The 24,376-nt window shown below is 40.8% G+C and overlaps 1 pseudogene; it reads right to left on the bottom strand.

Annotated features, from left to right (window-relative positions):
* Window positions 1-23,286: 23,286 nt before the first annotated feature.
* Window positions 23,287-24,376, bottom strand: Set-ps3 (Set nuclear proto-oncogene, pseudogene 3; annotated as a pseudogene).

Here is a 24,376-nt window from a genome sequence, read left to right as displayed (position 1 = left end):
AATTTTGTCTTCATTCCAGTCTGGCTTCAGGGAGCTGATGTCTCTTCTCATTAGAGATGCAGCAGAGAAACTCCTGAAAGATTTGTGTGGAACCTCACCTATGCAATTGCATATGTGCATTCATTCCCATGCCTTACAGAATGTGTCTCCCCAAGCCAATCCTGGCATACAAGACAAGGGGCTGCACATCCAGCCTCTGGGACTAAGTCAGCATGGGAGAAGATTCATGTATTCCCTGTTTAGGTATAGAAGCTCAGGATCTTGAGCGTTCAAGTCAAACACGATGACGAATTAGGGGCAGCTGTGTGATGTTCTCTCCTGCTTGTGAGTCTAGATGGGATTTCCTCTGGCAGGAAGAGATCTTGGGTAACAGCCGATCCACCTTGTTTCTTTGTTTCTCATGACATGTGGACTAGATAATAAAGACCTTTAAAATGGTTTAATATTATTCTTACATGTAAAGTTTGCTTTTACTTTTAATAAAAAGTAATGTGAAGGCTAAAATCAGGAAAGGCAAATGCCTCGCCTAGGGAATGATAAATGTTCAGTAAACCAGTTATTATACAGTCTATTTATTTGAGGAACTGGTTCCATTTGCACAGTTGCCATGGCTCAATGGGGAACTTCAGCTTTCAGAGAAGTTAAATGCACCTGAATTCTGAATGGGAAGCATCCGCACCTCACTGGGGCGACTGCATGCAGAATAAATTTCGTTATAAATATGTGATTTTTTTCCTTGGTTCTTAAACTTCTTGAGAGCGTATGTGGTTTCATTCCCTTTAAGGCTTCAGTGTACTGTCAATCAGACACAAAAATGAGAAAACTCATACATCATTTAATGTATCAAGTCTTATAAATTGTAACTTTCTTGGGATGAGATGGTAAACAACAAACTCTATGCTTTACTTCATTTTATTTAAGTTGTGAGAAAACGATCGTTGATCAAGAGATTCCTGTTTTGGGCACTGCTTTAGATGCAAGGCAGATGGCAGAAGAGTCGCCCTTCAATCTCCTCAAGACACTCTAGGTTGGTTTGATAGGAAACTAAACATGGAAATAAATACAAGCAAGCATGCATGCTTTGAATCAGATCATTTGAGGAACTGATAGTTTCTAATATACCAATATTCCTAATATTAACTGATTGCAATTAGTATTATAATATTGATTGGCTTTGTCATCAGCAGTGTCTCTCTGAAGGGTGCCATTGAGGAGTAAATGGCTATTGGTGACATTTTTACAGAGGAAGTTTTGAGTGGATTGTATAAATTTATCTTATAGGCTACATCTGCAAATTTTACAGTGAGGGAGGATAGAAATAAAAATGCAGGTTTGTAAGCAATGTACAAAAGAGGGAGGGAGAAAGGGGTTGTAGAGAGAGGTAAATAGGGATGGACTAGTTCAGTAATCTTTGTCTATAAAAATTTGTTTCACCCTAGTGGCATTAAGAAGCTATAGGTTTTGGCACAAATCTAGTGCTTTCTGCTAAAGAATTTATGAATGTCACTCTGTATGGATGTCAAGAAAGTATGTTGAAGAACTGGAAGGATTGGAATCAAGACTCTACTCTAGCCCAGTGAACATACTGGTGGCTTAATCTAGAGTGTGGCGATGGAGATGGCAGTATGGTTTCCACTAGCCTCTAGGAGTTGGAGTGCTAGACTTGGCGAGTAACTTGGATGTGAGCTATATGCCAATGAATGGAAATAAGCATAGCTATGTCAGCCTCCTCTGACCAAGCAGATGGTCAGACCACTGTGTAATAAAGAAAAAGAGTGGAGTAAAGGATGTATAGAGAGTGAATATAAAAGTTAGTATTTGATTCAGTTCAATTCAGGATATTTCTGAGATAATTTCATTTTTCTCTCTTCCCTTTCCTAACTTCAAATCCTGCTTATTCTTTTTCAAATTCATGGCCTCTTATTTTTTTTAGTGTGTTGTTGTCACACACACACACACACACACACACATACACACACACACACAGAGGTTCCTAAATATATAACTACAACCTTCTTAGTCTGTAAAATACTACTTATATGCATGTAATTTAACACCTGGGTGATGCATTGACTGGAGATAGAAATCAAGACAAGAGTTATAGATTTGGGGGTTAGCCACCAAGAAATGTGCTAAAACCAATAGACGTGGGTGAGATCACCTAGAAAGTATAGAACAAGCTGGGGAAAAGAGAAAGAAAAGACCAGGGCTGGAGCTCCTGAGTCACTCACGTTTGGAGGAATAATGGTGAATGAGGATATAGGAAGAGGTGAGACAGAAGAGGCAAGCCCAGCTCTTATAAACTAGGAAAGAAAAGCATCTTAGAAAGCAGTTCACAGAGAACAGTTATGGGAACTGAGGAGACAACCCTCATCAACATGAACAAGACCTTGAGAAAAGCCAACTCACTGGAGTAGAGAGAATGGAAAGTGAGTAACCTCAGTGTTGAAGTTTTCTGTGAAAGTTGCCAGAGATATAAGGAGAAGTTTGATGTGGCTGTATGTTTAAAGGCACTTGTTACTATTAAGGTGAGTAATGAAGGAGAGAGAGGAGGAGGAGAAAAAGAAATACACAGAGAGAAACAGACAGAGACACAGGCAGACAGATACACACACACACACACACACACACACACAGAGAGAGAGAGAGAGAGAGAGAGAGAGAGAGAGAGAGAGAGAGAGAGAGAGGAGAGGATTGTCAGAGGGATACACAGAAAAAAGAGAGACAGAGAGAAACATAGAGAGACAGAGAGTATTGAGAGGGACAGAGAGATAAAAAGAGGTAGATAGAAAGACACACAGAGTAACACAGAGACAGGGATTGGACACAGAAATTGTGATGGATATGTGCAAGTTAGGCAAATGGATTAGATGGGACAACGTTGAGATTACTTTTACTTGGTAAAAGACGTACTTTTTTGTTTGCTTTAAGTAAGGTGAATGGTGATAGTAGGGACACAGCTGAGGAGGTAATATGGCAGTCATGGACATTGGGTGTTGACCAGAGCTTTGAGAGTCTAAAGCAAAAGTAAGGCCAGCTGGCATAGCTGTGAATTACTTAAAGGACTTGATGTCAAGCTTTACAAATTTATTCTGTAAATGGACAAATACAGGACAAATATGTTCAGGACTGTGGGCCACAGTTTCTGTTCCACTATTGAACATGGCCATTGTTGCATGAAAATATGGAAATGGACTAATTTTGTTAAAGTCCAGTGAAAATTTATATTTAAAACTGGCAGAGGTCTGTATGGGAGCTAAGATAGTTCGGTGGCATCTGGTTTAATTGCTTGTGTAGGCATGTGGCAGCAGAAGATATGGGGACATGTATAGTAGATTCTCCCCAAAGCTATATTGATGAGAGGAGCTTATAACATAGTTTAAGTATGTGTGTTTTATCACAGTTTTATGTTGGCTGAGGACAGAAGTGTGGGTGAATGCGGAAATGGGCCACGAAGAAGGGTTGCATCAAGGAGTCTCTGTGTCAATTCTACCACGGCTCACCACCAAGAGGTCATTGTTGAGAAGGCTGTAGGATGTTTTGCATGTACATTGTACAGACAAGATGGCTTTTTTAGGCCAAAGAAGTTCAGCCAAAGTCCAGAGCTCTAGGGGAACTACGTGATAGTGGTATATGGGCTCCCTCTGCCATAGAAGCTGTTCTTCCTAAGTTGGACTGGATGGGGCTGTTGTCAGTGCATGATGGTGGCTAGGGTCCCTCAGGGAAGTCACCCTGTTTATCTCTTTGTAGGGGAAGGGCTTGACACGTGACAGTCAGGAGAACCAGGCAGTGAAAGTCTCTTCATCAGTGCTCCCATTACGGGTATGCAGATAGACTCTTTCCAATTCCTTTAATTTAACATAACTTTAATAATCTTCCTTCCTCTCATTTCTCTTCCTTTGACTTCCCCTCACATATCCTCTCCCCCCACCCCACCAAACAAAATAAAACTGTCTTTGTCTTAAAGGGAGAAGCATGTGTTGTAATCAGGACATCTGAAGCCATTAAATCAAATTCATGCTAGTAATTCTGGTAAATTCTTGCAAAGTAAAACACCACAGTAGGAAGGCACTCAATGACAGTGACAATATTGCCATCATGAGAAGTACTAAATGGCTTTTGTTCCTCTTCTTTCCTTGTACTTATTTCTTGCCTTTTTTTTCTATCTTAGATATCTGCATACTATTACAAATGATAGGAATGTCCTTGCATTAAGGGGAGTGATCCATGTTGGAATTTGGATATCTGAAGACATTTATTCGTTTGATGGCTAATTAAATCTCTGATAAATCTATTCAAAATAAGACACCACAAGGTGAGGGTACTGAGTGACAGATGACAGACACTCAGGGCATTATGGGAACAAGGACTTCTATTCTCTTATGAATGAAGTATCTTAACTTGGCGTTTCCTTTGCCAACAAAAAGGAAAAGAAAGGAGAATAATGGTGTATGATAAAATAATATAGGACAACTGGGGAATGGAAAATAGTACATATTAATAAAATTTAATTGTATAATTACATTCTTAGTTTGGATGGCTGCCTTACTTGCTCCTTGTTTGGGTAGGGAATTTTTTTTATGAACAGTTATTGTGAAATTTTATGTACTCTTCTGTGGGCTATGGGCAAAGGCATAATGGAACTTAAAACTGGGTAGAAAGCTTCAGGCTCTACTCAAACACCTGCTACTAGACTCTGATAGAATTTCCAGGGAACTGCTAAGCCATTTTGATTCTGTAATTTTCTTGCAGTGCACGAGTGTGTGTGTGTGTGTGTGTGTGTGTGTGTGTGTGTGTGTTTGCTAAATTTGAAAAAGATTCCAGAATTGTGCCAAACATGCCTAGAAACCAATTTAAATAATTTTGAGGGATTGCCTAGAGGGAGTCAGATGTGTTAAAATTGCAGAGGTAAGCAGTCTATTCTGGCATTTTTTCAGAACACTATGTCAATAACATCTTCATGGAAGGAAAACAGTTTTCGCCTAAAATTTAACTGACATCCGTAATTAGTTCCCTACAAAGAAAAAGATCAATAAATGATTTGGATAAAATTGTCAGCTTTTGAAATTCCAAAGATGACTTAAATATCCTTAAAACATGTTAAGAGATTTTCTTTTCGGCACATGTTAAATGATAAGTTAGACATGTCTAAGTAAGAAGCAAAATTGATAATTCAACAACCATTCATCATTTCTCACCAACTTCTTCTTACTCTTTTCCATATGCTGGGTATTATTTACTCTAGGCATGGGGGCAAAGAAATGACTGAAACATAATTCCCTTCTCTGCTAGTGAAGAGAAAAAGGTACATTTATAGATAAAGAAGAGAGGGGTAGGGATGTGGCTGGTGTGGTCCTGCTTAGTGTGTGTGCAAGGTTTTCAGTTCAGTCTCTGGTACCAAGAGAAGTAAAAGAGAGAAACAAAGACTTAGAGATAAATCAGTGCTAGAAGGATGGGTAAAGGCTGCTGAGTTGGGGAGTTGCAATATTTAGAATAATGAGCAAGAGAGGTTTTGTTTTCTAGCAACCATGCCATTCCAGGATAGGAGGGATATGGGGTGTAGGAATGAGCTGCCTAGGGCGGAGGAGACAGTGGTTGTAGAAGCAGCATTCCTGTAGCTTGTCCTATGAATCTGCAGAGCATCAGAGAGACCCCAGGACTGGGGAGGGTCAGATGAGAGCAGTAAGGGAAGATGAAAATGAGCATGCACCTCCATTCTGGATATGTTCACTCTGTCTGCCTTATATGGGAGAGCTTAACCTGACTTTGTTTTAAGAGCTCATTTTGGATAAAAAGTCAAGATGTGACTAGACTATAGACCAGCTTGTGTGCAAGCCAGAAGGCCCATTAAGAGTCCATGGCATCTCTACAAGTGAGAAACAATCTCCTCGGACTGCGGTGTGACTGTGGAAGATGAGATACCAGGTTTGTTAACAGCTTGAGTGTGGGAAGTGAGGAACACAGAAGAATCGAGGCTGGGCTGAGCCTTGAGGCTTGAACTACATTAAGGACGGAGTCACAATTCATTTTACTAGTGAAGCCTCTGGGGCGTTTGTGGGTGGTTAGGAGGATCAAGACGTCAGTTTTGCACTTGCTATATTTGCGCTGCCTTTTAAACATCCAAGCAGGTAGTCTGTGCCAGCTACCTCTTATGTCAACTCCACACAAGCTAGAGCCATCTGAAAGGAGAGAATCTCAGTTGAGAAATTGCCTCCCTAAGATCTAGGCAAGGCTGTAGTGCATTTCGTCAGTGATTGATATGGGAAGGTCCTGCCCACTGTGGGTGATTAACACCCCCACCTCGGACAGGTGGTCCAGGGTGCTATAAGCAAGTAGGCTGAGCAAACCATGAGGAGCAAGCCTATGAACAGCACCTGCTCCATGAATTTTGCATCAGTTCCTGCCTCCTGGTTCCTGCCCTGTTTGAGTTCCTGCCTTGAGTTCCTGTGATGATGGTCATTGACATGGAAATCTCAGTAAACCAAATCCCTTCCTCACAAGTTGGTGAGTTGCTTTTGGTTACAGTGTTTCATCATTGCAATAAAAACCCTGACACAGCTGTAGTAGAAGTTGGATATAGGTGTCTGGAAATCCAAAGGAAATCTAGCTTTCCTCTGCAGCCATGAGAACCATCAACACAGGGATATTGTCTAAGCTTGGTATACTGGATGAGGCCTCAATGAAATGTGGAGAATAAAGGGGAAGACCAGGCAGTGTAGATGGAAAGATGGCTATCAGTCTTGTCAGCCCGGATATCGGTAAAGAACAGTGAAGATGAACTTGATATCAGGGACAGTTCAAAATAATTGAAGAAAGACATTTGTAAGCATTAGCAAATGCAATTTAATTTTCCTATAAGAGGAAATGGAGACTGGAGCAACAATGGGAGCTGAATTTAGCCAAGAGCCTTACACATTTACAGCAAAATGATATCACATTTGTTAATGATCACCCAGAGGGGGAGAGGGAGAGTGGAGAGAGAGGGGGAGAGGGAGAGTGGAGAGAGAGGGGGAGAGGGGGATAGGTAAGAGCATTTCCAGCTCTATTTGTGAGCAGTTGAGATGGTCATCAGTTTTGTGCATAGAGGTCACCCCTAGCCAGGGGTTTATGTAGCCATTTTATACTTGAAGAAAAGTCTTTAGTGCTTTAGGTCTTGCTTCAGGGTGAGGTACAGATGAATTGGAGTTTGTACAAGGTGCTTTCAGATGGCTTCTGTGGATTTAGACATTATAGGAGAAGTACGTGAAATATAAAGTCAGATATATTATTTACCAATGAGCTTGAGCTAAGACTAGTTCTGACATGATGCTTGGTTGACTGTGAAGGTTAGTAGGTGGGTGGGGCTAGTGTTTTTCTATGGACTCTCCTATATTCAATATTATTTTGTTTGTCTGCCACTCAAGATCAAGTCACTGATATAGTCCTATGCCTATCTCCCTGTTCTTGATTTTTACATTTCCTGTGTTCCAAACAAGGATACAAAAATAGATTTAATGATGATGAGGAAGCGAGCTGCGGGTCTGGAAAGTGCCTGTACAAAGGTTTGTTTTGGAAAGGTTATAAAACATTCAGGATGTTTCCTACAGTTTGTAATATAGCCCGTGGAAAGCCCGAGGATCCCTCATGCCTCAAATCTTAGGACTAAACTTTGTTGCTCCATGTAATCCATGCAATAACTCAGGTAGCTACTGCATGACTGAATTGGCAGTTAGTACCTCCTATATAGATATGTTACACTACAGAACAATCTTGCTGTAGATGAGATGGCACAGTATTTCATCTTATTACCCAACATGATAAACAATTTAAAACATCTGAATTGTTTATTTTCTGGATTTTCCATTGAATACTTTTAGACCCTAGTTGACAAAGGGGTAGTTGAAACCATGAAAATTAAACTTGAGAGTAATAGAAGACTAGGAAATACACATAACTACCATAGTTCACTTTGCTACCACTACACTGCTTCTTTTTTTTTTTTTAATTAACTTGAGTATTTCTTATATACATTTCGAGTGTTATTCCCTTTCCCGGTTTCTGGGCAAACATCCCCCTAATCCCTCCCCCTCCCCTTCTTTATGGGTGTTCCCCTCCCCATCCTCCCCCCATTGCCGCCCTCCCCCCAACAATCTAGTTCACTGGGGGTTCAGTCTTAGCAGGACCCAGGGCTTCCCCTTCCACTGGTGCTCTTACTAGGATATTCATTGCTACCTATGAGGTCAGAGTCCAGGGTCAGTCCATGTATAGTCTTTAGGTAGTGGCTTAGTCCCTGGAAGCCCTGGTTGCTTGGCATTGTTGTACATATGGGGTCTTGAGCCCCTTCAAGCTCTTCCAGTTCTTTCTCTGATTCCTTCAATGGGGGTCCTGATCTCAGTTCAGTGGTTTGCTGCTGGCATTCGCCTATGTATTTGCTGTATTCTGGCTGTGTCTCTCAGGAGTGATCTACATCCGGCTCCTGTCAGCCTGCACTTCTTTGCTTCATCCATCTTGTCTAATTGGATGGCTGTATATGTGTGGGCCACATGTGGGGCAGGCTCTGAATGGGTGTTCCTTCTGTGTCTGTTTTAATCTTTACCTCTCTATTCCCTGCCACGGGTATTCTTGTTCCCCTTTTAAAGAAGGACACTACACTGCTTCTTAAATAGAATGACTACCTCATAGCTGGGATGTGTAAATTTCTCCTCTCTGTTATAACATTCTTGCCATTTATTTCAAGTACTGAACCTTATCATCACCTAATATAGTGGTGCTAGAATTTTGAACAATTTGTTGGCACTTGGATCAAGTAAGAATCAGAAAATAAAAGATTTCTTTTATCCTCATTTCATTCCTTATGCCCTCTTTCTAGGCACATTTGAGTTTCTGATATGATATTGTGGTCTTCTTGTCCAAAGAACTTTCCTTGCAAGTCAAGTCTACTCATGATATCAGTCTTTATTTACCTGAAAAATACTCTATTTCTACCTCATTCTAGAAGGATGATTTCATACCAGGGTATAGAATTCTGCAGTTCACTCACTAAGTTGCTGCCAAGATGGTTGCCAAGTAAAGTCCAATAATTTCTGTCCTCCCTGTTACATGACAAGTAAGACGTTTTCTGTCTGTGTCTTCAAACATTCTTTCCCTAACTGATTTTTTTTTTATTTTCTTTTTTAAGCGGCGCTGGGGATTGCATCTTGATATTGATTTCTTACAGTTTTAATATGATGTTCAAGAATAGAGTATTGAATAGAGTATTCAATAGAATATTGAAGGCTCGTTTTCCCAGTGTAGTGGAATGCCAGGGTGTTGAGGTGGGAGCGGGTGAGTGGGAGGGGAAGCATCTTCATAGAAGCGTGGGGAAGGGGCATGGGAGAGGGAAGAACTGAGAAAGGGGATAACATTTGAAAAGTAAATACATAAATATCCAATAATTAAAAAAGAATATTGTGTATTTATTGTGCTTGGTGTTCTCTGGGCTTCCTGGAATAATAATTTGGTGTCATCCACTACTTTTGATAATCTCCAGTCAGTATATCTTCAAATATTATTTTCTCTCTTTTCTCCCTTTTTCTTTTGTTAAGGTATTCTCATCATATATGCTATGGCTTTTGTTAATGAAATCAGTCTCTACAATTTGTCTTGACATATCTTCAAGACTTTTGTGTCACATTCTGTCTCATGATGAAAGCTCTCCCCTGCTTTTAACTTTGTTAATGGTATTTTACTTTTTTAGCTCTTTCCCTGAGTTTTTATTTTCTGTTTACTTTACTCTTACCTTATTTTTTTAATTGAAAAATTAAAATTAAAACCTAATTACGTCATTTGGCCTTTCTCTGTCATTCTGCAACCTCCCCATCTCTATGTCTCTCCCTTATTGTTTACTTTCATTCACTGGAGTCCTCAGTATCTTATTCCAGTTATTTCCAAATTCAAAACTGAAAATTCTAAAACCTCTGCCATACCCACTCTTGTTCTAATGTTTCAGTTATCTATTTAGAACACATGCACAGAGACACAGACGCACACACAGACACACACACAGACAAACACACAGTCTCACACACACACACACACACACACACACACACACACACACTTATCTTTATTATCATTTGCCCCTTAGACCTTAGAACACCCTGTGGTTTTGTGGTTGTTGTCTGTTTGTTTGAATGGTGGGTATGCTACATTGGCTAAAAGGATCTATGTTGCACAGACTACCAGTAGTATGTTTTATGTCTGTCTGTCTAGGAGTTAAGCTGCTGGTTTCTGTTGGTTGTATTACCAATGTCAGAGGTTCTAGTGATATCATAAGTGTCTTCTATGATACATAGGCTACCGAGAGGTTCTTTTGTCAGTGAGTCTGAACCTGGCAGATTTCTCAGTTGTAATCTCCTGTGCTATAGAACAACTGTTGTTGCATGGCAAGGTGTAGGAGAAAGAGAAACTGTTATTATTGTTTTCCTTGGGACTGTGTCTCCAGGCGCTGACCTTCAAAAGCACATCTTCATATGTCCCCCTTCAGCACTTAGGTAACATGGGAAAGCTAAGTTGCCCGAAGTTGAGTGTTTTATTTCTCTATTGCTTGTGAGACTCAGTTAAACTTACATAGGTCAGTTCTGTTAAAATCATTTCTCTGTGTAGTATTGAAGATACTTGGGGGTTCTCTCGTTTATGTTAGTGTGTCTATTCATCCTTGTTCAATTATGTTTAGGCAGTCTCAGTTGGTGAGACTTTTTGGATATAGTGTCTGGCACTCCTAGAAGACATAATCTCACAGGAAACTCCTTAATCATCTGGCTCTTACAATCTCTCTGCCTCCTCTTTGGCAACCATCCTTGAGCCTGGGGTACAGGGGTTGCTCTGTGGACACATCACTGGGACTGGGCTCCACAGCTGTACATTGCGGTTTTCTGTAACGGTTTCCTTTCTGTAAAGAGAAGTTTCTTTCATGAGGGGCTAGGACTACATGAATCTGTGGGTCTCCAAAGAACACCAGCCAGCTAAGAAATGTTGGGAGTGAGAGAAACACGTCCCGAGAAAGAATGTATCTAATACCAGTTATCCCCAAAAGCATCCATGCAGTGCAGGCTGTATTTATGTGTTTAGGAATCTGTATCTGTGTCTATAGAGATGTACATATAAAATACATATTCATATATGTATGTAACAACAATTAATGTTAAAAGAAGTCACGAATTTGATAGAAAGCAAGAAGGGCTTTATGGAAGGGTTTAGAGGCAAGTGAAAGGGGGAAATGATGTCAGTATAATCTCAAAAAAAAAAGAAATAATAAAATAGAAAAATTATTTGAGGATAGTCCTTTGTAATGAGAAAAGAAAGCTCTGGAATCATTCTAAAATGGCGAACCCCTCTCCCCGTCCTTTATCTGAATGCTGGGTACAGTTTTCTCTTATCTTGTCTCTGATAATCTGATAAGATTCTAAGAGTTAACATTCACCAAAGCATCTCTCCTTCAACCTTCCCCCAAAAGTTCATCCAACAGTTTTGTTTCTCACATCAGGCCACACTAAGTCTCCAGAAATCAGTCAGTGTGCCCCAACCCAGTTTCCTCATCATAAAATCCTGTGGCTTCTGCAGCCACTAAACTCTGGCTCTCTAAATTTGCCCATCACTTTAGAATTTTCCATTTCTTTAGTCTCTTCTTGGTGTGAAGGTGGAAGTGACAGTTTCTAAGCTCCTTTTGTGACACATTAAAAAATCAGAGTCCTAAGGTTTATCCATGGAAAATGACTCTAGAGGAGATAGGCTCAGCCTAAAATTCAGCAAAGCAAAGAAGTTAGCACCAAGGGGCTTGTTAAGCAAAAGAGTAACAAATAGCCAAGAGGGCTAAGTGCAGGGAGACAGGAAGGGGAAATTCTTCTGTTTTGACAGTGGCTTCCTGTTATGATCTGGTGCTTTCCTACTCTTACCTCTTTCCTGTCCTTTCTTCTCATCCTCCTTTATCTTTCTTCTTCCTCCTCTATTCTACAGGTCAGGCTTACTAGGTCTTGGTATTTTCTTCCTCCTCTTTTCCCATTTTCAATACTGTGGCATGAACTTAGGGACTCACACTTGCTAGATAAGCATTATGTACTATGGCCCCCAACTGTTTCTAAAATTTATTTTGAGATGGGAATCTCAGTTGCCTAGGCTAGCCTTGAACCTGTGATCCTCCTGCCAGGCCTGGCAACCACTGATATGACTAAGGCAGGTTGTTTCACACCAGCTTCCCAGAGGGTCAGACAGAGGCAGCGACTTGGGGTCAACTGAAGGGTCACACTAACAGCTTTCTCAAATATTTTTCATGATAAATCATGTAGATTCCAAATCTTAAAAAAGTCTATAAAACTTCATGAGTTTGGAGAGTAGTGAACTTTGGTAAAACAATGTTTTCAGTCTTGCCTTAAACCACCATCATCTTTGAAAGGAGGACTCTCTTACGATCCTCACTTTCTATCTGGCTTGGGCTGACAATAAAGCAGATGGAAAAAGGCCTAGGTCTCATGGAATGTCTCTGGTGGCTGGTACTTGAGTTCTGGAGAGAAGGCTGATTTGCTCACTTTCCAAGTGCTGAGGAAGGCTGTTCTTGGAAATGACTTGGAAGCTCCAGACTGCCCCTACCCTTCCCTGTGTTCAGAGTTTATGCATTTTTATTGTTTTTAATATGCTTTGCTTATACTCTTGTGAACCATTTCAGACTTGCTTAATTTTCACAGGGCTCTAGCTACAGAGTGGATATGTAAGTCCTTCCTTTCACTTACTGTTTGTTACTCAGGAACAATTGCAGCCCGCAGTCAGCCATTCGGCATTTAAGTGGCATTCTTTGGACCCTACATAGAAGCCAGCCTGCTGCAGGATGATGGACAGAATTATAAATGGTGTGGACATACCTCCCCAAGTGCGTAAATCTGTTAGTAATCTCAATAAGGACATGCAAGTGTCATTACATTGCAGTTACCACGAGAGACATTCTTAGTGGAGCCTGAAACCTAAAAATTCTAGGAGATTCTTGTATAACTGTTGGTCTTCAAGGGATGCTGGAATTCAGTCACAAGACAGAGGCTGCCATTTTACTCAGTCTCACCCTCATGTTATTTGGTGACGGTCTTAGTCATATTTAAACAGAGTTCAAAGTATCCAGGAGCCTTTAACAAGGGAAGAGTAGGAAGAGAACACACTGCATTGAAGTTGGGTGGTTGGTGGATCTATACCTAGCAAAGGGTATAAAGAGTCAAGATCTAGAACCTTTGCAAAGTGCGTGCAAAGTCTAGATTGGAATGAGAAGTATAGAAGCCAAAGGATGCATGGAAAAGACAAGATAGAAGTGAGTTAGACTGATGTCACCTTTGCTGAGAGGAAGGTAACATGGAAGGAAAATGTAATTAGAGGTCTTTGTTTGTATCTCAGGTGTAATTAACTTTAGAGGTATACTACTTGGAATCTAGAGTTTTGCGTAATGAAATCAGTTGTTCTGTTTATTATCTGTTTAAGCATGGGCAACTTACTTAGGAATTCAGTTCCTTGGGACATTATGAGAGTTCATTGGTTGAATAACTACAAAACTCTTTAAAGTACTCCCTGGCATGTATAAGCACTAATTTCTGTTTACATCCTATATTACCCAGGGTAAATGGCTCCCCTTTGTGGCAAGGAGCCATCTGTTACTGTGTGAAAATGTAGAGTTTCATTTTGTCACCAAGGAAGTTTTTGAAAACAATCAGGAAAACAAACAAACAAACAAGCAAAAGTTTTAGTTGTAGAGTTTGTAAGGCCAGAAAATCAGGTTGACTATTGACTCGACTTGGTTTATGGTAACCAATTACAGACTATTTATACAGAGTTTACAGAGCTTTGCATGGTGTCTACCTACAACTATTCTATAGTAGCTGCTGTTTGCTGACTGGTGAAAAAAAAATCTAGGGCATTCATAGTGAAGCTATGGGTGGCTTCTAGGTTCAAGACCATGCTATTTTATTTATCCCGTTGTGATAAAATATTCTGTCAAAAAGAAACTTTGAGGAAAGGGTTTATTTTACTTTATTTTTACTAAAAATAGATTCTTCTCTCATATAATACATCCCGACCTATTATTTCCCCTCCCCTTACTCCTCCCGGTTCCTCACACCTCCATTCTCCCCTAGATCTACTTGTCCTTGTTTTTACTTCTGAAAAGATCAGGCCTCCAGGAGACAACAACTAAAGACAACTAAACAAAATACAATAAGACAAGGCAAAAGCCCTCATATTGAGGCAACTCAGCAGGAGGGAAGTTGTCTCAAGAGCGGGTAAAAGAGTCAGAGACACACCACCTCCCACCATTGGTTGTAAAAACACCAAGATAAGAGCTATAAAATATCTACATAGGTCTGAGTGCAGACCCATATAAAGTCCCATGCTTGTCACTTCAGTCTCTGTGAGACCACGCCAACCTTGCTTAGTTGGTTCAGTGGGCTATATACTCCTGGTGTCCTCTACCCCCTCTAACTCTCACTAGCTTTCTTCCTCCTCTTCGGTGGGTTTTTCTGAGCTCTGGGGTGAAAGAGCTGATGGAGAACTCCAATTTATGCAGTCTCTGCACAATGCTTTGCTGTGAGTCCCTGTACCCACTCGTATCTGCTGCTGGAGGAAGTCTTTCTGATAATGACTAGACAAGGCACCAACCATAGCAAAATATCATTAAGAATCATCTTATTTGTTTATTTTTAATTTATTTATTGGTCAGTTGTATTTGGTTCTATCCCAGGTCTCTGGGATGTCTACTCTCTAGTTTCTAGCCACCCAGACCAGTGTAGGACATGGCCTCTCTCTCATGGCATATGCCTCTTAACCAAAAATTGTCTGGCCACTCCTGTAAGTTCTGCACCACCACTGTCCCAGCACATCTTGCAGGCAAGACATACTCTAGGTCAAGGTTTTTTTGTGACTGGGTTGATGTCCACATTTCTCTTTTGGCCTGTGAGTTCCTTTCCCCACAAAGAGACTAGAACATGGGGGCAAAGGCTCTATGAAGGCATCAGTTCAACCATTATATGTTCAGTGAGCTATGTAGATGTTGTTCTCAGCAATAGGGCCTCATCTACGGCCATACCACCATGAACGTGGCTGATCTCGTCTGATCTCAGAAGCAATAGGGTCTTGCTGTCAGTTTTCAGAGCAACATCTGTCTTATCACCAGCCAGGGTTGTTCAGGGATTTCCATGGGACCCTCTTGGACAACAACCCAACTTACTGTAACCCCAGCCCACCAATGGGAGCCTTGCCTGGCCACAAAAGATGGCAAGTTCAGACTCGGTAGCCTCCATTATTAGGAGTCCTTAGTAGGGTCAAGAAAGGGTTTATTTTAGCACTTAATTCCAGGGCACAGTATATAATATGAAGGAGGTCAAGACGATAAAACGTTGAAGTGGCTAGTCATATGTAGCACATTCATAGTCAAGAGCAAAGAGTAATGAATACTTACTTGCGTGATTTTGTTCAGCTCAATTTCTCCACTCTTGTAAAATTCAGGAACCCCTCCCTGCCTAGGAAATAGTATCATGTGCACTGGGTTGAGCCTTCCTAAATACCTTAACTTAATTTAGACAGTCTCCTATAGATAAATCTATAAACCTAAATAATATGGACAATCCCTCATTGATGATCTTCCCAGATGATTCTACATTTTGCCAAGTTGACAAAACAAAACAAGACAAGACAAAACTATCTCAGCTGCTGCTAAGCCCAAGCCTTCCTTTTCTGGTCCCACCACATCCCTCAACACTGCCAACATTGCTTTCATTTGTCATGCTGCAGTGACAGTGCACACCTATGCACTCTGTGTTTATTCCACCTCCACACCCTCCTTCTTGCTCTCACTCCTTCTTTGGGATATGCTACCATTTTGGAGGCAGTAGACTAAAACTCTAGCACCTTATAGAACTTTGTCCTGGGACATTTAGTAAATATTTAGCTGAAGTGCTTTTCTTCATTCCTGGTGCAGGAGAACATGCAGAGAAAAGTGATGTCTGGACAGCACAGAGCACAGCAAGTCCTCGGTGCATCCCTGAGACCCTTTGCCTCCACAAGACAATGAGTGGTGTCTGGCCCAGTATGAAATAAAGATGTTTGCGTCAACTGAGCCCTGTGGACATAAGTGCTATCCAATACAAAGTCAAGGTCTGCCAGCAAAACCCTAAGCCAGTCTTGGGTTTCCTTGAGAAGCAAGCAATTCACTGTGCTTGGTATGTTTCTCTGGTATATTACACATCCAAATTGTCTTCACATAGTAAGAGTTTGAACCCCTTTCATTCAGAATTTCCTTTGAAATCTCTGTTCTGCTGCTCAGGACTGATTCTGCTCACTGGCCAACACTTGGGTAGATCTTGCCTCTTCCTTTACTGTTCCTAGCATTGATCATCTTTTTAAGGAATGGCCATTCAGAGCCTGTCCCACATGTGGCCCATACGCGCGCGCGCGCACACACACACACACACACACACACACACACACACACACACACACACACACACATATCCACCAAAACTAGATAAGATTGATGAAGCTAAGAAGTGCCTGTTGACAGGAACTGAATATAGATATCTCCTGAGAGACACAACCAGAGCGTGTCAAATACAGAGGCAAATGTTAGCAGCAAACAACTGAACTGAGAACAGGACCACCGTTGGAGGAATTAGAGAAAGGACTGAAAAAGCTGAAGGGGCTTGCAACCCCATAAGAACAATAATGCCAACCAACCAGAGCTCCCAGGGACTAAACCACTACCCAAAGACTATACATGGACTGACCCAGGGCTCCAACTGCATATGTAGCAGAGGATGGCCTTGTTGGGCACCAATGAAAGGAGAAGCCCTTGGTCCTGCTAAGGTTGGACCCCCAATGTAGGGGAATGTTATGGGGGGGATCGGGAAGGGGGGTGGATGGGGAGAGGAACACCCTTATAGAAGAAGGGGAGGGGAATGGGATAGGGGGCTTATGTCAGGGAAACTGGGAAAGGGAATAACATTTGAACTGTAAATAAAAATATACAAAAACAAAAACAAACAAATAAAACTCACTGCATTTGACCTTGGAATAGGGAGTCCTTCATTCCAGGTGCTAGATTCTGGGCATAAAGCACTGTGCAGAGCTTATATTTAACGAAGTGAGGCAAGTTGCAATGATACAAATGTAGCTGCAAGTAGGAGGGGTTATTTGGGAAAGTAAAGCAGAATTAAAGGTAAATGGGCACAGTGGGGAAGATGGTTTGCCATTTTATGTACAATGATCAATGAACATTTATTTAATGGAGTGGCATTCGAAAAGATACCTGTTTTAGAAAGAAATACAAGGAAGAAAATCCGAGCAAAAGAGAGAGAAAAGTCAATGGACACAAAGAGCTCCTAAGATTGGCATCACATGTCGTGTAGAGCACTGTGGACACTGGCTGAGGAAAGTGTGAGGGCTGGCAGCTCCGTCAAATGAGACTGTAAGAATAGAAAAAGGGAGAACACCCAGAACAGAAGAGCTGTTGCCTCTATGTTAGCAACTTCCACAGCATATTTATGCCTTCATATGTAGATGTTTTATTTTAAGGTAGCAATGGGACATATTTAAGTCTAAATATACATGACCTCAGTTAGGGCTTTATTTTTCCTCCAGACATTTTCTGAGCATCCCAAACAAAATTATTGACTTTGTTTAGAGTAAACAAACAAAGTTATTCTACCTTTCCATATCTGTGTGGTCTGGGATTTTACCTGTCAATTAGAATACTGTCAGGCGTCACTCAGGTGTTGCCCTGCCATCTCTTAGACTTCTTAGCAACTGTTTTTAAATAACAGCTTCAAACATTCCCAGGTCCTTTGTTAGTATAAGACAATGGAGTGTGGCTCTCTCTCAGAAAAGCCCACACCCACTTTTTGGGGTAGGTTTTAACTTTTTGTCTGTGTCTTAGTGTTTTATTACTGTGAAAAGATGCCATGACCATACACAACTTTTATTGAAAAAAAGCACTTAACTGGGGATTGCTTACAGTTTTAGAGATTTAGTCCCTTCTCCTGATGGCAGTGAGCTTGGTGGCATGCAGGCAGACATGGTGTCAGACAAGTAGCTAAAATCTGGATCTGGACCTGTAGGTACCAGGGAGAGGGAAAACTTGACCTGGCTGGGACTTTTCAAAACCTCAAAGCCCATCCCCGGTAACACGCTTTCTGCAATGGCCACATCCATTAAAACAAAGCCTCCTAATCCTTTCAAACAATGCCACTCCCTTGTGACTAAGCATTCAAATCTGTGGCCTAGGGAGCACATTCTTATTTAAACCACCATAGTCTGAACAACCCCTTTTATCAAACTTTATGCTTAAGCTTATATTAAAATAGCTTTCTTTTTTATTGGATATTTTTATTTACATTTCAAATGTTATTCCCTTTCCTGATGTCCCATTCATAAGCCCCCTACTCCATCTTTCTCCCCTTAATATCTTTCTTAAGTTCCAATCCTGCAAATAAAAGGAGGAAGGAAGGAAGAGGAAGGGAGAATAAGAAAGAAAACATGGAGGAAGTCAGCTCAGGGTTAAAGTAACTTTGATGTCACAGGGGTTTTCTTGTAGCAGCAAAACGAATGGAGATCAGTTATAGTCCATTTTTGTTTGCTTGCTTGTTTGTTTTTCTTTTTCTTCTTTGTAATCCCAGTGTAGTTTTATTGAAGGTTATATTGGAGAAGAAAAATAAAGAGAGCTCTGAAGAGCCCCACACACAGTTGGACTGATGGAACCGGCACTTCCTGAAATTGGGAGAGGCTGGAGAGATAGTTACTTGGGGCTGGTTGGAATCAGGATATTGGTTTTAGAATTCTTAAATCTGAGAGCTAGTGTTCCAAGATGTATCCTGGAGATATAGATGTGAAAATGATTTTGCAATACCCAGTATAAAGGCATGGGAAAGGATGCAGATTGAATCCAGGACTGCTTGCTGCAAACATCACAGCTTCCAGAGCGAGCAAAGTACAGGAGATTTGAAGAACAAGGAAAAACTGAATGAGGAGCTGGAGAAGAAAAAGGGCAAGGTAAATATGTCGCAGGAGTCCATTGTTCCCAATAGTTCTTAGGGGTTGTTGACCATGAGTTTGAGCAAACATTCATTAGCATAGTTTTAGTTCAGCCATACTCTAATGCCTGGGTTTAGTAGTAAGAGCACCAGTGGAAGGGGAAGCCCTGGGTCCTGCTAAGACTAAACCCCCAGTGAACTAGACTGTTGGCGGGAGGGCGGCAATGGGCGGAGGGTTGGGAGAGGAACACCCATAAGGAAGGGGAGGGGGGAGGGGGATGTTTGCCCGGAAACCAAAGAATTATTATTAAGTATTAAATAAATTTAAAAAAATAGATTTAGAAGCAAACAACTTTGACCCTACTGTTTGTTATAATGGTCATGGTGTCAAAGTGCCATCTAAATAGTTATGTTTATGGTCATAGATTTGAATATGCTTCATATTTCAATAGGTAGTACCCCAAGTGAGTGTAGAGGCTAAACTCAGGTCATCAGCCTTGATGGAAAGTGCTTCTGCCCATTTGAGCAATCTTACCAACACAAAAGGATAATTAAAAAAATAAATTCAGGAAAATGATTTTGCTTGGGATTTATATTCCTCAAAGGGAAAGAAAGTAGACAAGTTTGGAAAGGATCAATTAATGCAGGGGTACATTAATGTTTGAAGTGCTGAGAATAAGAGGCTTTGAGCGCTCTTCCATAAACAGGGCACGTAGATGAACCTCCACAACCCCTAGCCCAAAGCTCAGGAAACATCACTGAGGAGGGACGGAAAGAGCCAAAGAAGCATTGTGAGATGGTGACCTTGGACCTGACATGGCTGTTGTATACATGAACTCATAGCAGTTGTGACTTACACAAGACAACACAACATCAAGCCAGTTAAAAATATCAACCTAGAGGGGAGGAGGGGCTACTGACGTCCCACCCCTGACCCTGGAAGAGGCTCTATTGGCAGCTAATGGCTGCATAGGTAGGGAGAGTCACTTTTCTTCAAGTGTGGCTATAGGTAGGTTCAGTGATAGGCAAGAGGGTTCTGGGGAGAGTTGGGGGAGATGGAAATAATCTGAATATATTATATGCATATATAAAATTTCAAAATGATTTGGTTTTTTTCTTAGATTATGTATGGTGTTGAATACCTTTTTATGTTGGCCACTTGCAAATTGTTGAAGAAATACTTTTTATATTTTTTTCTCATCTTGAAATTTAGTTATTTGCCTTTTTATTGTGACTTGCGAGTTGTGTTCTTTATGTGTTATGAATCCTAAGGCCTTATCAGATATATTTTCTGATTCTTTCACTGTGTGTTGTCTTCTCACTTTGTTGTTTTTTTATAGTTTATTTTATTTTTAATTATGTGTATGCGTGCATGCTTATATGTATGTATGTGTACATCTGTGAAGGAGTCTAGGGAGGGCAGGGGAGTTGGATCCTCCTGGAGCTGGAGTCATTGGTGGTTGTGAGTAGGTCCTGTTGATAACTAATGAGCAAGATACACTGAAAGAGTACTATACACTATTAATTTCTGATGAAGCTCTTCAGTCCCTCACCTTCTTGAGTGTTCTTTGTTATATAAAATGTATTGATTTTTATAGAGTCTAATTTATTTTTCTTTTTTTTTTTTCTTTTTTCTTTTTTTCGGAGCTGGGGACCGAACCCAGGGCCTTGTGCTCGCTAGGCAAGCACTCTACCGCTGAGCTAAATCCCCAACCCCCTAATTTATTTTTCTTAAACCACTTTTGCTTTTCTGTCATAGCTAAAACAAACAACTCTGCCCAAAAGTAGCCTAACCCAAAATAACAGACATATACCCTTATGTTTCCTCTGTATTTCATAGTTGTATGTCTTATATTTATTGAATTAATATATGCTTCAGGACACTAATTTCCATATATTTTGTTCGGTATTTATTTTTCGCCAACACTGTTCAGTTATATTTTCTTTGAATTATCTTGGCAGACATAATAAAAATCAATTGGCTATAGATATGAATATTTAATATTGACACAGGTCGGGTCACTGATGTAGAGGTATAACCTTTGGCTGGTTTTTGATATTCCACTTGTAAATGTAACTTTTTTCTTAACTTCCTTTTGGTTTGATCATACTGAGTGTGTGGAAATATACTTAACTTTTGCTTATTTTATCCTGCAACCTTGCTAAACACATGTATTATCTCCAACAGTCTCTTTCCAGATTTGTAGGATTTTGTATAAATAATCTTATACTGTGTGGCAACAGGAATAATTTCATTTTTCCTTCCAGAGTGCTCTTGCTTTCTTTGTGTTCCCTGCTCGGTTTTCCTGTCTTGAACTTGTACCACCATGCTAAAAGAACAGCGAGTGTAAACACAAGCATTGCTGTCTTAGTGCTTATCTTAGAAGCAAGGATTTTACATCCATGCATGATATTAACTGTGGACCTCTCCTTTAGCCTCAGTACTTGGGAAGCAGAGCCAGGTGGATCTCTACGAGGTTGAGGCCAGCCTGGTTTACATAGCCAGCTCCAAGCAAGCCAATGCTACATAGTAAGACCTTGTTTTAACCCTCTTAAGTAACAAATACACAAACAGAAGAGAAGCAAACCTTTGACTTTTTATATATGATGGAGGAGCAAATGACCCTTAATGTAGGTACATCCACAGTGTGGATGGCAGGCAATGGCCAACGCTTCATAAAAGACACATGTCTACTTATTCTCACAATATATTACAGTGGCAACAGGGTGTTAGTTGGTGAATTGCAGAAGGAAGAACAAGGAGGCCCAATCAAAGGAGCCATTATCACTGATTGCATACTGAGTTCAAGGCTGTCAAACACTCTGATCTGTCCAGAGAATGGGGTATCACATAACAGTAAGACGAGGATAAAATATTCTCCTCATCCTTGGGTCACTGTGCTTGACTGCCATTAACAATTGATGCCTGATATCCAAATTTTACATATCAAATTTCCCTTCTCTCCGGACTGCAGTGATCAGTAGCTTATTGTTTCCACATAGTGTTGAAGTAGTAAGTACACTGGGTTCTGGCCTGCCTCTCCGTTTGGTTCAGAAATGAGTGTGTCTTTACCCTGTATGCCCCATCCCTGGTAGGTGACACCTTGTCGTGAGCAAGATTCTTTAGTTGTTTTTTCATAAAGGTGGCTCAGGCTGTTCTTGTGAAGTCTGCACCCAATATTTAGGACCCTCCCAATTGTCAGGGATTGACGGGAATGTGCAGCATTTACACCTTCAGCAAGCAGCATGGCATAGCAGTCACAGTGGGGTCTGGACCATGCTGTTCAGAGATAATCATTACTTCATGAACACCGGAAGCTCAAAGTTGAGAAGAGCTGGAGTATAAAGAGCAAAGAGCGGAACTTAGGTAAGATGCTGGGGAGGGTAATGTTGAGACAACACCAGGAAGATGGACCACTGGTGCTGTGCTCCTTTTCTTTGTGGCAGTTTCCTTAGGAAGGGGCTTGGCTAGAGTGAAGGTGGGCAATGGGAGCGGTTGAAGCAAGATAGCCATGTTGATCACGGGTACAACCAAAGTGTGGAGTATCTTGAGATACTGGCACTGCATTCATGTCTTCTACATTGCCTACATCTATATGAGGAGTAAATCCAGGGGCTCGGGGTCCTTGTTAATTTTCATTGCACACTCCAAATCTGTCTGAAGCACGCAGTAAGCACGCAGTAAGCACGCAGTAAGCACGCAGTAAGCACGCAGTAAGCACGCAGTAAGCACACAGTAAGCTGCAGTCCTGTCTCATCTTGGAGGACCGACAACAGATTTCCACTTTATCTGTGAATAATCATCTTTTTAAAAGCCAAATATAAATTTTGTTTAACTTTCTCTTTAAACCTCAATTCTTTACATTATAAAACTTTCTGTTGTTGTTTCGGTCGATCAACTCTGTTCTGATTTAGTAGGCTTTCAAGAAGTTTAAATTCTTCTGATACATAAAAAACATAAAATTGCGCATAGTACTGGAAATTACATAATGCCTGAATACGTGTGTACATTAGGGCAAGGCCTAAATAAAACTGGACTTGTCTATCTTGCCAAACATTTACCCTTTGAACACATTGAATTTTTTCCTATTGGATTTTGCTGGAGATATTTTTCCCCAAATGAGCCAAAAACAAGGTGCTGAGAAGGGACCTCAAAAGCAGTGTGACTGAGTACAAGACAGAAGAAGGAAAAATGACAGAAACTTGCTCTCATGGACTGGAGAAAAACTAAAAAGAAAATAATAAAAGAAGGTTGGAATCCGTTAGTGTCCTGTGCTGGTCATTCTTCTTCCCCTTCATCCTCACCTTTATCTTCTTTAACTTCATTCTCATCCCCTTCTTCATCAGTATCTTCCAATCTTTCCTCTTCTTTTTCTACATCATCATCACCATTATCTTCTGCCTCCTCTTCATCATCATCTATATCAGGAACTAAATCATAATTAGTGGACACATATTTTGACTGTAGTGGTCAAATGTTGTCTTGATGACCTCTCCTAACTCAACTGCATCTACATCAGAATGCTTAGCAAACCAGGGAAGGCAGCTCTGGTTCCTCACAGTACCTACTACTGCTGGTCTTATTTTGTATTAGATTTGAGCATTTTGTTAAATCCTTTCCAGATTTCCATTTGATTTCAGTGGACTTTGAAGATGGGTTGCTGCTCTCATTCAGATCAAATTCTTTGGAGAGGATTTTATTGTTCAAGTTTCATCAATTTTCATCAAAATAAAAATCATCCCAGTAACCCAATTTTGTGTCTTCAAATTCTGTCACTTCTATGGTCAAATACTGCAGAGCTTCTTTATCCTCCTTCTGCACAAGTGCAGACCCTTGTGAATGCTTGACAAATGCTGCCACCGCCAAATATAGGATTTTGATGATAAATTCTGTTCTACTTTCAAATTTTCCTCATTGGCTTGTTCCTTGAGTCTATTTATGTTGTACTTAGTCAGTATGTCTAAATGCTTCTTGATGTGTTTTTTCCCCTTTTTTTGGCAAGCCAGGAGAGGCCGGCCAGCTTTGGAGTAGAAACTTGCATGGTTTCTTATGCTGGGGCAGGAGTGCAGATTGCCAGTTCAGGACCATTGCAGAAGCTGGAGGCAAGAGCTCCCTCCTGTGTGCTCACATTAGTTTTATGCATGTTCAAATGTAACTATTCTTAGTCTAGAATATACCTTCTGTGACTCCAAAGAGGCAGACCTAGGGAATTCTTCTAATTCTTTCAAGTGGAAGCAAAGTGGGAACTGAAACTCATTTCTTCTCACTTGACTATGCCTTTTTCTCATTTGGCCTCCAATCTGAAGTAGCCCGCTGTTGGGTTCCTAACCTTGTGCAGAGTTACTCCCGCTGCCACTCTGGCATCCAT

This window comes from Rattus norvegicus, chromosome 16 (genome assembly GCF_036323735.1).
Source record: "Rattus norvegicus strain BN/NHsdMcwi chromosome 16, GRCr8, whole genome shotgun sequence".
In the NCBI taxonomy this organism is placed as follows: Eukaryota; Metazoa; Chordata; class Mammalia; order Rodentia; family Muridae; genus Rattus; species Rattus norvegicus.
This window is presented reverse-complemented; position numbering and strand designations above follow the sequence as displayed.